The sequence below is a fragment of the Squalius cephalus genome, assembly GCF_949319135.1.
Source record: "Squalius cephalus genome assembly, chromosome: 13".
In the NCBI taxonomy this organism is placed as follows: domain Eukaryota; kingdom Metazoa; phylum Chordata; class Actinopteri; order Cypriniformes; family Leuciscidae; genus Squalius; species Squalius cephalus.
In genome coordinates this window covers 14279353-14292498 of record NC_137134.1, presented here as the reverse complement: position 1 = coordinate 14292498, position 13146 = coordinate 14279353, and the positions used below count along the sequence as shown (strand labels likewise).

The window sequence follows — 13146 nt, the reverse complement described above, 5'->3', positions numbered from 1 at the left end:
GTCATGCTCAACAACGAGGAGGTCATTTGTCCCCAGGGCAAACCAGCAACTCAATGTCACAGAAAAGGTTAGGGGAGAAATGGACTTTTCAGCATGAGTCTCACCCTGCGCCAGCCATCACATCACTTTCTCTATTGTCTAGTATCCACTATCCATTTCACTGTCTTACAGGCTACATTTGCCCCTCCACACATTCTGGGCCGTGGTCCCAACATTTACCCCTGTTGGCTTGTATAATCTTTTTTTCTTTTTTATAAATATATTTAGGGCCCTGTTTACACGAGAACGCTCGCGGGTGAAAACGTAAAAATATTTTATCAGATGTGCCTTTCGTTTAGACGGCGACGGCGTTTTTGGGGCTTAAAAACGCAAAAAAGTGAAACCACCCTCCAGAGTGGAAATCTTAAAAACGCTCCACCGTCGCGTTTCCGTCTAAACGGTAAAAATGCAAAAGTCTGCTAGACAGTGAAGGCACCGATCAGTGCTTCACATTGCCACCTAGCCGCCTGGAGTGCATACTACATTGAATTTCACACACTTTTGCGTCACCGTATGCACGCAGATTTCCCCCTCATAACGCTCGTCTAAACGCAGAATAAAAAGTGATCACTTTTGCGTTTTCTCTTCAGATCGTTTCCGTGTAAACGTAGCCTAAGTTTCTGTTGTTCTATTTATTTGATCTTCTTTGTATTGCTTTTGTTAAGCAATACTATTACACTCTTTTTTCCATAGTAATATTAAACAGCTTTGCACTGATTAAATCCCTGCAATGTTTACTTTTGCACTACCACCACTGCAAATCACTCCATAGCTGCCCATCATGTATCACAGGGTCAGTCCCTACCAGGCCTTTGTAATCACTTGACATGCTCTTCACTTTTTGCATTTGTGATTTTTGTTATGTGTCTGAGCTATGTGTGTTGTTTTGTGGTTGTATAAGCTAATAAAAGCCTAAAATGTGGTGTGTCGTCTTAACTACAGTGTTTATACTAGGGGGAAGACATTTCATCATGACAGTTTCCTCCATCTCCTAGATGGGCCATTCTACAGAATTGGTGCAAACTGCTGTCCCTCATCCAAAAAACACATTTGAAAAGCATTTAATTATTAAAATCTTAGATGTTTACTAAGATCCTTCAATTATCTATTGAAACCCACAATAATATTTAAGATATCAGTAAGCTTTATATATATAAAATCATAATTTATGGGCTACTTTCAATTAGGAGGTGGCTGTCCCAAACCCTAACCCCTAAATTTCAACTTGTGAAAATGATATTGAATAATTTTTTGCAAATTTTTCCATTCTTGTTTTAAAAAAAATATTTTTGTTTTTTTAAAAAAAATGAAGTTAAAAAAAATATTTATTTTATATTTTATTTTTAAATCATGAAACTTTATCTAAAAAAACATGTCCCGCATTTTCATGTCACTACCAAAACAGTGAATGTTGTAGTCCATTGGCTGAGACTGATTTTAACCACACTCCTACATTTTTGATCAGGAAATATTCCTGTGTCCCTCTCTCTCATGTGCTATATGGTGAGTAGATTGATCCCATCATTTTGAGGTAAATGTGTTCTAAAGTCTAAAAATCTGTGTGTAACTTTAAGGAATGTCACTACCAAACTCATTTTTTCTGCTATTGAGTATTTTTTTTGGGATGTTATTCCATAAAATTTAGTTGTTATATGTGTTCAACTGTTCTGACCAGTGATGGCTAACCATGTGCTGATTAGCATCTTCGAGCTAGGCTCAAAAGTTATCTAAAATTGTCACTACCAAAACAGTCACAACCGAAACATTTTCTTGAAGTTTCGGTTGTGACATTGTTTTGGTAGTGACAAAAGGGAACACATAATCCTTTATTTGGAGGAATAAACTACATTTTAGTACAGCTATGCAAATAATTACTACTGTAGTATGTTTTAGTAGTGTTTTAGTATGCAATATTCTGTTAAAATTCTGTAATGTGATGAGGTTACAATTACTTAAGGTTGCAGTCCATGATACTAGCTTAGGTGTAAGGTTGTTGTCAGTAATGTTAATTTCTATGATTAACTTGGCAAGGAGAATGACATAAAACACCAACATGCCTAAAAAAAATAGAAAAACTACAACAGAGAGACAGAGAGAATACAAACAAAGGTTGAGGGAAGACCCAGTGAAGTACGAGGAATACTTAAGGAAAGAAAATGAAAGAAATAAGAAACGAAGGGAAGAAGGAAAGTTGAAGAGTATCAGTGAATTATCTGACAGGGAGCAAAGACATGTCAGAAAAGCATGGAGGAAAAGACAGAAAAGACACAGGATGATGGTGAAAAGACAAAAAGAGATGGAGACATTTTGCAGGGCTTCCACACCACCTAGCACTTCCAGTGAGGGTGATCAGACACCAGTACACACACACACACACACACACACACACACACACACACAGTTCAGTGGTTCTGGAGATTTATCTGAATGAGGAAAATTATTCTGAAATTAATGTATTATGTAAACACACACACACACACACACACACACACACACACACACACACAGAGTTCAGTGGTTCTGGAGATTTATCTGAATGACTCATAAACAAAATGTTGAAAATGTGAAAATAAAACAAAGTGGTTCTGAGTCTACATTGTAAGTTGTTGTTTTTTTAGGAAGAAAAATCTATGAGCATACCTCTTCTCACTTGCACCTCAAGACCAAAGTATAGAATAGCTCGAGGTGTTCTTATAAGATATTTACTGTCAGATGTGTGTCTGCTATATGTACTGACTGCATATGTGCATCATAGTTATTTATTTATATTAACATAAAATGTGGACAGTCTGATTCAGCCATGGCAAACTAATTATTGTGGTCACTACCAAAACATTACTGTCACTACCAAAAATGTGCAGTCACTACCGTAACATGGGATGTTTTGTCAAAAATAAAGTATATTGAATTATCAACTAAGATGTTATGATAGTGTTTGGTTCAATGCATATTAATACTAATGAATCCTTAACTTTGAAATCAGTACGATAAACTTTATGCCTTCTACAAAGAAAGATTGGGTTCAAAATACAACAAATCTCATAAATCACACTTAAAATATTATTAAAATTATAATCTTTATTGATTTAACCAGTAAAAATATTTTTTAAAAATAGAAAAAATATATATTTATAAGGTAGATGTAAACAAAATCTTAATAGGTCATTATAAGCCTTCTTAATAAATTATTTAATATTGTGTTTCGGTAGTGACAAATTTGGGGAGAAGGAAAATATTCCAGCATTTTCTGAAAATACAATATGAGAATTAACTGCACAATTACTAGAAAAGCATACCTTGGATATTATACAATTTGCATACATGCAAAATTTGTGGGAAAAAACAAAAAAATTTCAAGATGTTTCCAACTCTGACTTTGCACCAATTCTGTAGAATGGCCCAGATACATCTTACATGGATACATAGATAACATTTATTCATGAGATCATATGGTTTATATGTATTTCTTTTAATGCTATTATTTCTGTCTTATTGCCAGGGAAGCTGGATTGATTTGATTATTGATATTTTTAAAACTATAATGCTACATTTATCAACATTTATTTAGATGTTATCATGGTATTCATTACATTATTTTAATAATGTCATTCCAGTATTATTATTGGTGAAACATTACAGTATGCTGTAAGACAGAACACTACAATGTGGGCTGAGCGGGTCACATACTCTATGAATCCCATATCCCTCAATGCAGGTCAGGGGGTTTTTAACACCAGTATAGCTTCAATGTACATATTTAATCAGTGGTTTTGTCACCAGCAACAACACTTTGCTCAGTTTTAAATTTTTCGAGTGTAGTTGGAGCCCATTCACAGCAGACAGCAGAAAAACAGAGTCGTCGAACAAGTCCAACCACCCAGCCCGGAAGAACTACAAGTAACACTAGCGTTGTAACTTTGTTCTGTGTGAAGTTGTAGTTTTGAAATATATTGGTATATTTCTCATAAGTAGAAGTTGGCAGTGTATAATTTTGGGGGGGATGGGGAACACACTGGTCTCATCAGATTTTAAAAATTGAATTGTTAAATAGGTCAAACTAGCTTATTACCATATTTGACAGTGATTAAACATTGGAGACCATATCTGCATGACAGCTAAGGTCCAGAGCTTTCTATAACAGCTGGTCCTATGTGTGCAGCACATACTGTTGCTAAATGACAAGCCTGCACAAACATGTACTGGGTTCAAGGTTCAGAGCAGAGGTCAATAATTCAAATCAGGAGTAATGTATCCTCTTCAGACTGACATATGTTACTGTTGAGGTTTGAGACCTTTCCAATGATGTGCTTGCTATAGTCTTACGACAACGTTTACATTTTTACATATCATGAAGCCCATTTTGCAGGCGATAGCCTCCTTTATTGTCCCCAGAGGGATATTTGCCTTGAGTTCACATACTTCACACATAAAACTTAACATATTATTTTATCATACATCTGACATATACTTACAATAAAAAAAACATAAACAAAGTGATATGTAGCCAGACTGAAGCACATCAAAGCCACAGTCTATTGCTCATCTTTCAACCTATCCACAACCTACACACCCTATATGCATTATATCATGAAGCTATTGCACAACTGCTGCAGCCTCAAGCAACATTATTAAAATTTGTAGTTGAGGTAGGTTTAAATTAGGCCTATAGTTTAGAAATATTTAGTTTACATTGGGATCCCCTATATCTTATGCCTAAGGATAAGAGCTCATACTTGGTGGTGGACGAAATACACAACTTCCTTACTTGAGTGAAAGTATAGATACTACTGGTCAAATATTACTCCGTTACAAGTAAAAGTTGTAAAGACCTATTTTTAAAAGTACAGAAGTACTCGTTTTTAAAAATACCTAAGTATCAAAAGTAAAAAGTAAATGTCAATGCATTGTTTTATTATTGTTGTATGTAAAACTTAAAGTACTGTATGCCTCTGAATCTACGTCTGCCTCTGAATCTACGTCTGCCTACCCTCATACCAATATCACATTTATTTCTTGAACACAGTTCCAGTAGTGGGATTGAATGTAAGATTGGATAAGTGCACTCAACGTCCACAATGGTTTCAGACACCCAAATGGCTGTTCCCTCAAATATTGCCCTATTTACATTTTTTTGGCTTTTAGTATGAATATGTTAACCTTACTGTTATCTATAAGCTAGTGTGCTCCAAAAAAGTGACAAAAGTCACATTTAGAAGACCAAACCCAACGTTGAAAATGAAAATTTATGTCAGAATCTATGTCAGGTTTATGTCAGAATCCAATGTAAGATTGACGTTGATCTCCAACGTTGGAAAGACGTTGTATTGTGGTTGAAAATGAAAATCAGGTTCACGTCAGAAACCAACATCAGTCAACCCGACTTTCATTTCCAACCACAATGCAACCCCTGCAACCAAAATCATCCACTGACTTATGTTACTTTCTACTCATGGACCTTGACAGAATTGTAGTGGAGTAAAAAGTATGATATTTGTTTTTCAAATGTAGTGAAGTTAAAGTAAAAAGTTTCCAGAAAAAAATAATAATCAAGTAAAGTACAGATACTCAAAAAGTGTACTTAAGTACAGTACTCAAGTAAATGTACTTTGGTACTGTCCACCTCTGGTTAAGGTTAGAATAAGTGGGGACTGAGGGTATTTCATGAATAATGCAACATTTTCCTGAGAATTAAGACCAGAGGCCTTTGATCATGAAGACATAGGCCAGATTAAACAGCACATCAGTCCACATGTGGCCCACCTTGCACAGCCAGGCCTTAGATTTCCTACCACTGTCATAGGCCTACAAACCGCCCACAGTCAAGTCACTCCAGGGTGACCAGATTGATGTCCTCAGTGTCCTGGCACGTTCCATATTGTCAGGGAAACATAGGAAACCTACCTCTCCCTGGTTTTATGACAAGAAAACATTAGACTTTAAAATTATATTGATGGCCAAGCTGGAAATGTTCCTGGCTTTAACGATTTCTCAGGCTCATGTCTCCAGTCTTTCTGGTCTCTGAAGTCTGATGTCCTTATGCACATCAGACTTCAGATGTACCTTATGTCATGCACATAATGTATGTTGATTGATGACAAAGAGGAGGAAAAAAAATATTTGTGTGATTTCAATTCATTTTCATATTAATTGTCATAGTTCTTTCTTGACCTGAAAAATCATTGCTGACCCATGTACCATTGATGAAAATTGATAAATGTGCCTCTTCTCTTCATTGGGAATGTTTGAAATGTCCAGAGGCGGACAGAGTACACAGCTACATTACTTGAGTAAAAGTACAGATACCCCTTGCTAAATTTTACTCAAGTACAAGTAAAAGTACTACAGTCAGATGTCTACTTAAGTAAAAGTACTAAAGTACTTGTTTTTAAAAGTACTTGAGTATCAAGAGTACAAGAGTACGTTTTCTAAATATTGCATTACTACTGCCACAGTGCTTACACTGGTAAACACAGCAAACACTTGAAGCGAAAACCATCATTAACTTGTTCAGAAAATTGAAATAGTCTGGCGAGGTGGGGCCACGGCTTGGCACATTCCCGGGATGCGATATTTTTTTCCCAGGATGGTAGGGGAAGACTAATGAATATTCATTAGGGAAGTCATCCCTGATTGGTCTGATGACCTACCCCTAACCCCACCCCTAAACCTACCCGTCACTGGGGGTCTTATGACCTCCCTAACCCTGCCCCTAAACCTACCCGTCACTGGGGTTAAGACCAATCAGGGATGACTTCCCTAATGAATATTCATGAGTCTTCCCCTACCAACCTGGGAAAATTTTTTTCGCTCCCGGGATGGACCTGCTGCGTCTTCATCCATTGTTTCGTCCATGGTTTCGTCTCTTATCTAAATCTGACCATGGAGTTGACTTTGGCGGAAAGCTGAAGGTGATTGCTGATAGGCTGTCCCAATCAGTGGTGCCTGCACAATCCAATCACATTTGAGAGGGTTTCCGAGATGTTTCTTTTTTCCTTTTTTTACATTTTACTACAGAAGAAGTAACGGGTACTCACGGTTATGGACAGAAATGTAGTGGAGTAAAGAGTACAATATTTGCCTCTCAAATGTACTTGAGTAAAGTCATGAGTACTCCCCAAAAATGATACTCGAGTAAAGTACAGATCCCTCAAAATTGTACTTAAGTACTGTACTCAAGTAAATGTACTCAGTTACTGTCCGGCTCTGGAAATGTCTTAATAACTCTCATAATTGTTCTGAACAGACAACCATGATAAAAAAAAAAACAGTACTGTGTGCAAGCGATCAGAGGTAAAAAAGGATGCAGTCTTTCAGTAATACATCCTGATGACGGAGGCATCTATCACCAGGGATAGGAGCCCATTTACTTTGCTCCAAAATTACCATAAATACTGACTAAAATGTACATGATCAGTTAGTATAATGTCAATGTGGTACTTGTTCTGGTTGCCTTAGGCCATTGGCTTTTGGCTTGCTAATCTGCCTTAAGGTGGACGAGGACGTAATTTTCTTTTAGAAAGAAACTTTGTTGTATTATTTTCATGTTATCAATGTGAAGCTGCTTTGATACAATCTGTATTGTAAAAAGTGCTATATAAATAAAGGTGACTTGACTTGACTGTCACTACATGCAACTTTCCACTATCTTACTTTTCCCTTCAAATGCAGTACAAAGTCATGACACATTAATTATTCAGTGCAGTCAATGAATTGGACAGACCAATCATAAAATGTAACAATTGTGAATTTAATTATTGACAAATATATACAAAACAAATAGTACAACAGTATAAGTAGTAGTAATAGTATTAGTAATAGTACAGGTCATCAGGCGAATTTGCTGGCCGGCTCCCAGGTGTCCTCCCAGACTCTGCCACTGTAAATAGTCCACAAGTCATCTTACACACAGCATACAGTACAGCCTACAGCTCACAACTAGTCTTCAGGCTCAAGTTTGAAGATATGTCATCTGAAGCTGAAAAATAAAGGTTTACCCTTTTTCTGTTGGATAATTTATTTTGGTTTATTTTAAATGGCGTTTGTCAAACAGCAGTCATTTTGTTCCAAGTGAAAACTGGACTCAGTCGCTTGGACACAGTCATCCCTACAATCAACCCTTTGAAGTTCTGCATCGGGTTAACCACATCAGAAATTATGTGGTTAAAGGTCTCTATGTTGGTCGCAGAGGGGGTCAGCAAAGACGCAATGGCACCACAAAGGCATCTGCGTCACATCTACATGTAACTATGAATTGGGCTTAAGACCCCATCAGAGCTGAAGTGGACTAGAAAGTGATCTGCATCATCTTTAAGTGAACTCATAATGTGAACACAAAGAACACAAATGTTCTTGGTTCATTTGACCTCACAGGCCATTTTAATTGGACTACATTTGGTTCGTAATGGGAAATATAACTGCTGTTTGGCAAACACCGTATAAAACAACCCAAATAAACAAAATAGAATTAGCAAATGTATAGGGCAAACAGGTTAGAATGCATTTGTTTCAGATGTCATATGACCAAACTTGAGCCAGATGACTACTTGAAGGCTGGTGTGCACATGTTCTCATGTGGTCTCAGTTCAGTTTACTTTAAAAGGGATCCGAGTATGCTTAGATAGTTCCTTGGGCCCAAAACAATTATCAGTCCCACTTTCACTTCAAAGTTCAATTTGAAGGCTGAAAGGGACCAGATTTTAAAACACTAATACCGTGTGTGGTTATGGATTAAGTGACATCAGCCATCACTTACCAGGAAGAGCAAGGTAGCCAGCGCACTTTGACCTCTGCTGCCTTCCCCTGCAGAAAAACACACACACACACACACACACACACACACACACACACACACACACACACACACACACACACACACACACACACACACACACACACACACAAAATCAGTTCAGTGTAGTTACTGTAATGATTTTATCATTCAAATAATGATGTTGTACTTAGCTCTCTATACTGGCGTTCTTACTTGGAACATCATTTAGTTAACAAGAGTACTTATGTATTTTTTGTAAGCTCAATAAAAAATAAGAATCTGTTGTCGCATTCCATTTGCATTGTTGTTTTTGTTTAGGATTTACAGTATGTCCCTTAAACAATAAGAAAGTATACTTTTAGTCTAAATTTTATATAATTATAAATACACTTTATGTACTTCGTAGAAATACACTTAATTACACTTAGGTGCACTTGACTTATACTGAGAGAAAAGTCCAATTATATTTGGCCTGTACTTGTACTCTATCTTTTTATCGAGATATACTTAAAAGTATAATTAAGTATTCAAAGTATACTTGGCTTGTAGTTTTGTTAACAGTTTTGATCGAGTAGCCTAATAAATAAACAAACTTTTTTTTAACATAGTTTTCATATATAGTCTTATGAAACTTGCGAAAATATTGTTTAGAATATTGACATAAACCATATGTTTCTAATTCTGCATATCTGAAATTTTGTGTTGGCTAGTCCACTGGCATCGGTACATCGGAATTTACTTTAATTCTACTTTACTCTTTCACCACCATTGACTGAATTTTCCAGCTATCCATGTTAGGATAGGACTGTTATACGGTAGGATGCGCTATGACACATCTTCTAATACAGAAACTCTGGATCAAAACACAGGAGAAGAAGAAGCTGAACCAAGTGATAGTAGATTATTCACTCAAATGTAAAATAACGTGATAATCAAACATTAAAAAGCTTGTAAATCGAAACTGCTTAATATTACCAAATGAAATGAAGCGTAACACATGACTGTGAAGCTTTGGGGTTGTTGGACTCGATCTACTCCATTTGTGTTTTCCTGTTTTGATCATCATTCTGAATCTGATTAAGGCGCAGTCTTTAACAAAAATGTGATTTTCTCAAATTCTTTGTTTAAAATGTTGCCTTTATGAAACTTACCGACATTCAAGTGTTGATAAAAAAGAAAGCATGAAGTACAGTTAAATGTATTTTTCAAGTATAAAAAATATCTACATTTGAACATAGTAGTATACTGCAAGTGCAAAATAATATATAAATAGTATAATGTTATCTTCACTTAAAGAAAACGTACAAGTATACTTGCAGTATAAACTGCTAAACTAGTAGTTTACTGAGAGTACACTTCAGTGCGTACTTTCATTAACTAAAAAATGTACTGCTGGTATTAAAATAGTAAACTACTAGTATACTTATAAATTCACTTGTAGTAAAGATGCATTAAAAATAAGAAACCTAGTTGTGTACTTAGTTTACACTTGTAGTACACTTAAACGTATACTTTTACATACTAAAAGTGGGCCAATTTAGTCCCAAGCAGTATTGAAATAGTACACTTACAAATCTACTACAAGTACACATTGATATTAGTATACTTACTACATAAAGTATACTTACAAATATACTTGAACATTACTTAAGTATACTTCATAAAATTAACTTGAAGTATACTTCTTTTTCGTAAGGGGTAGCACTTGTGAGAGGGTTGATAACTACTGCTCAGTGTTACCGTTTTGTCTCATGTGGATTGAAAGATGAGACAGACATGAGTCAAGAGATAATCAGACAGCCTAGGGGTGGGCGATATCTCGATATTTACGATATATCGAGATATTTTTTAAACTCGATATGGATTTTGACATATCGTATCGATATATTGTTTATATTTAATTCTGATTTCGCCTATTTGCTTGTTTGCCTTCTCAATGCTGTGCTCGCCCCCGCCCTCCTCCGCCTCCTTGCTTTTGTTCCCCCTCCCCTCGCGTGTTGTCTCATTCAACCAAGTCCCCCGAGTCCAGTCAGGCACATCAATCTTTTCCCGCCCAGCGAGTGCTTGAAGTGCGTCAGAAACAGCGCGCGCGCGCGATCAGTTGTTGTTGGTCATTTTTTGTGTAGCGTCGCCTCTCGCCGCATTGCTTTTGTTTGAGGCCGCACTCACACTTAACATGCTCCCCTGTAGAAACGGGCCTGGCAGCTCGCGCAAGGTCTAGACACGGTGAAAGTTTCCTGATTGTGACGGATGGCCGAATTTACATGACACATTATAAATTAGCATTAGCCTAAGTTACCTATTCTGCTATATACAGTGCCAAAAACAAGAGAAGAGGATAAAGGTGGATAAAGACAGAGGTAAAGTGATGTAATGAATGAACAGTTTATCTAATTGCATAGTAGTAAGATACTGTAATTTAATGGCAGTTATTTTTACCTTAAACTTTATGCTAGCAGTTGTTCTGAGTTCCCCAGAGGCCCCAGATAGTGTGATTTTGTAACAATCATGTAAATTTTTAGATGCATTTTTATCACTTTTTTTAAAATTAATGTTTTACTCTACAGTTGTGCAGTTTTGGGGGGATATATGGCATTTTTTCATTCATTTGCCAAAATTAGTAATGATATTTTTATACAGGTTTATTAAAAATAGTGCAATATATGTATTATTTCTTCCTTTATTTTACAGTTAAATTATTATTTTGTATACAGGGATTTTTTTTTTTTTAAATGTTGCAGAAGCAATTTGTTCCTACAGGAACAGCCTACCTATTTGCACGTCAATAAAAAAAGACTTTGTGGTATTTGGCATATTTGTTTTTGCAGTAGTTTTTGGGGGGTTATTTTTCCTGTAAAGATATCGAGATATATATCGTATATCGAGATATAGCAAAATATATCGAGATATATTTTTTGCTCCATATCGCCCAGCCCTAAGACAGCCTAATGAAAAATGTGGTTCTACATCTTACCCCATTCATCCGTCTTTCCAATATCTTATCGTATAGATACATTGTCTGTCGACTGCATTTGCAACCTTAAATGACAAAGGCAAAAAAAAGTTTGGTTCACTTCAAATGGGTCTGAGTTTGCTTGAGGTGTTCATATATCACTGAGTCACTGTTCTTAGTTCACTTTGAGGGCTGAAAGAGACCAAGTGTGAATACACCCTGAGTTTGGTCCAATTAAAGGGGGCTACATGCAAAAACACCTTTACACCCAACACATGGCTGCTGATATACACATGGGGTGCAAAGAATAGAAACAAATATACACAACACTTAACAAATATAAGAATGTCTACTTGCTTTTTGTTTTCTTCTTTTTGGCCAGGGTAGCGGGTGGGGCTTGTGTGGCTCCTGTACCTGTGGCTTAGGGGTGCAAGGGGAAAATATTAAGAATTATATATTCAGTATCTTGGGGAAGTTGCTTAATTAATAGAAGGGGGTGAAATTCACATTGGTTAACTTTATATTAATACAATGATTACAAAACCATGGAGCCTATTTACAGATGCGGTGCAAGGCAAGATTACTTACTTTGTCTTTTCTTTAGTTGACGTTGAATGGATGGTGGGGCTCGTCTGCCTTGGCTTGGTTTGGATAGTGGGGCTTAAGGTGCAAGGGAAAAAGGTTAAGCATTTTATATTCAGTATCTTGGAGGAGTGGCTTAATTAATTAAAAGAGGTGAAATTCCCCCTGTGTAACTTGTTTTATATTTTGCACTGATTGCAAAAAAAAAACATAGGATAAATTTACAGATGTGGTGCAATGCAAGATTACTTACTTTGTCTGTTCCTGGGTGGTAGAGGCTCCACAGGCTGCTGAGCCTGAGAGTCGATCGTAAACAGTTCAAGTGTAATAATTTGCTGGTCTTGTGGGATTAGCTGGTCTATGGGCAGGGGCTGGTCTTGCTGGAGGGGCTGGTCTTGCTGGGGCTGGAGGGGCAGGGCCTGGTCTTGCTGGGGCTGGTCTTGGTGGAGGGGCTGGTCTTGCTGGGGCTGGAGGGGCAGGGGCTGGTCTTGCTGGGGCTGGTCTTGGTGGAGGGGCTGGTCTTGCTGGGGCTGGAGGGGCAGGGGCTGGTCTTGCTGGGGCTGGTCTTGGTGGAGGGGCTGGTCTTGCTGGGGTTGGAGGGGCAGGGGCTGGTCTTGCTGGGGCTGGTCTTGGTGGAGGGGCTGGTCTTGCTGGGGCTGGAGGGGCAGGGGCTGGTCTTGCTGGGGATGGAGGGGCTGGGGCTGGTCTTGCTGGGGCTGGTCTTGCTGGGGCTGGTCTAGGTGCAGGGGCTGGTCTTGCTGGGGCTGGGGCTGGTCTTGCTGGGGCTGGTCTTGCTGGGGCT

General features: G+C 37.5%; 1 protein-coding gene across 1 annotated transcript in view; it reads left to right on the top strand.

Annotated features, from left to right (window-relative positions):
• The window catches only part of LOC307169381 (uncharacterized protein), a 301523-nt gene that overhangs the window by 229180 nt on the left and 59197 nt on the right, over positions 1-13146 (top strand). The gene's annotated exons all lie outside the window — the stretch shown is intronic.